The sequence below is a fragment of the Eumetopias jubatus genome, unplaced genomic scaffold (genome assembly GCF_037043125.1).
Source record: "Eumetopias jubatus isolate StellerSeaLion01/CBP00866 unplaced genomic scaffold, mEumJub1_p1.0 scaffold_1, whole genome shotgun sequence".
Lineage (NCBI taxonomy): Eukaryota > Metazoa > Chordata > Mammalia > Carnivora > Otariidae > Eumetopias > Eumetopias jubatus.
In genome coordinates this window covers 132,743,805-132,746,116 of record NW_028274807.1, presented here as the reverse complement: position 1 = coordinate 132,746,116, position 2,312 = coordinate 132,743,805, and positions in this window count along the sequence as shown.

The window sequence follows — 2,312 nt, the reverse complement described above, 5'->3', positions numbered from 1 at the left end:
TCGGTTTATTTTTAATGGTAGTTGCTTATAAGAACAAAGAATATTAGCAGTGATTTAGGATATAAAGGTATCATATCCAGCTGTGTGAGTAACTACCTGAAGTTGGCTGTTATAACAAAAGTTGAGATAAAGAGTGGATTCAGATTTTGTGGAGTCCAACATTTTTATAAAGTGGGGTACCCTCTTTAAGAAAAAGAATTCAAATTTAGAGTATAAAATTAGGTACTGGGACTTAGAAGGGGTGCATGTAATTGGGGCACCTTAAAGCTTAAGTGCCATTGGTTTCATGATAAATTTGCCTCTGTTGGGAAATAAAATCTTACTAAAAACCACAGATGCCCTGATCATTTATATTAAGTTTTGGGTAAACACGAGCAGGACATTTCTTGCCATTGGCATATGTGTTTTGTAGCAGACAAAAAAATTATGGAGGATATACTGGGGTTACATGTGTATTAGTTTGCAAGGGCTGCCATAACAGAACACCACAAACTGGGCAGCTTAAACAGTAGAAGTTTATTGCTCACAGTTCTAGAGGCCAGGAGTCCAAGATCAGGGCATTGACAGAACTGATTCCTTCTCTTCTTTGCCTCTTGACTAGCTTCTGGTTTCCTGGTAACGTTTAGCATTCCTTAGCTTGTAGATGCATCACTCTGATCTCTGCCTTCATCTTTCCATGATGTTCTCCCTGTATGTTTGTCTGTCTCTGTCCTAACTCCCCCCCACCTCTTTTTAGGGACACAGTTATATTGGATTAAGACCTACCCTAATAACCTCATCTTAACTTGATCCCCTGCCAAGACCAACTTTCCAAATAAGGTCACATTTACAAATAACCGGGGGTTAGGACTTCAACATGGTGGTGACAGGGGACATGCTATTAATATATGGATTATCATATGAAATTCAGTGTCCCTGGGTGAAAATGCTCTGACATGGCCCTTACATCCTTCCTATTCTAATAGGTGGAAACATGCTCAAAAAATGCCAGAATTTAACATTTTATCAACATAAAACCAACTTGTAAAGGAAACCTAAGTAAATTCCTTCCATTATGTGCCTAGAAAACCATGGATTCTTCAAAATATAGTGAAGGCGTCATCTCAGAGACACCATTTCTAGCTCACCTTATTGTCTGTTTGCCCTCTAGATCCATGATCACTTTTCCCTTCTGCCGTCTGCCTGGAAAGGCTGAGTTCATAGACTATGTCAGCTAGGCCCTCAAGTCCTGTGACTTCAGGCTGTGGGGCCCTCCAGGTGGAGATAGGAAACAGGCAAGAGGGTAAGATCTGGGGATGTATCTCCCTAGATCTTTGTTGTGAACTTGCTTTTGGTTTTGTCTCTCAAATGAAGTCTATTGTTTTTCTCAAGGACTCTGACTACACAGTTTGCTTTCAGATCCCAGGACCCTTTCCTCCCCTTTGGACCATGGAGGATAATAGCTCAGCTTGTACTAAATCCTGGATGAGAGCTCTTTGCCTATGCTCCTTTACATCCACATGTTTGTTAAAAAAAAAAATCCTTATAGAATTATTCTTTTATAATAGAATATATCTAATTTGTATTAGGACCCTGACTGATACATCCCCAGTCTCCACCCTCCTCTATCTTTCGGTGTGTTGGATTTAATTCTATTTATCTAGGAAATCATACTTTATTGTATTTTATATAAACAATGATATATACCAGTCTGACTCTCCTACTAGGTTAAGAGGAACAAACTATCAAGCCAGATACTGTAGGGGCACCATTAGTAACAATGAAATCCAACCCTTCAAGTGGAATTCATATGCCCAATTAAAATGACTACATCTAGAATTTGTTTAAATCTGCCCTCTCCCCTGCCCCTGGCAATTGACCTTTAAAAGCCAGTGGTGTTTAAATTCATTTCAGGACCATAGGTCTTCCCTATATAATACATTGTTTGTCCAAATAAAGTAAATGAAAAAACATAATCCTAGAGAGAAAAAAGGTACAGCTTTAGGAAGCATTAACTTCATTCTGTATGCTTAGTTGTGCAAGAAATATTACTCTCTTTTCCATAAATGAGGTCATTTCATAGGTTTAGAGGGAAATTGAACTGTAACCATTTTCCATGTTCTACTTTTGGAATTTTACAGTGACAAGGTGTTTGGAGGGAATGCTGTGGAACTAGTCATGAGTCATTTGTCCACAGAGATACTGCCATGGCTTCCACGGTCCTGGAAACTCTGTTTTCCCTACTTGTGGTTTGAGGCCCTGAAATCCTTCAGTGAAGCTTCCTCTGCTCCCACACACCTAGACATACCTGATAAATCATTTTCTTTCTGAAA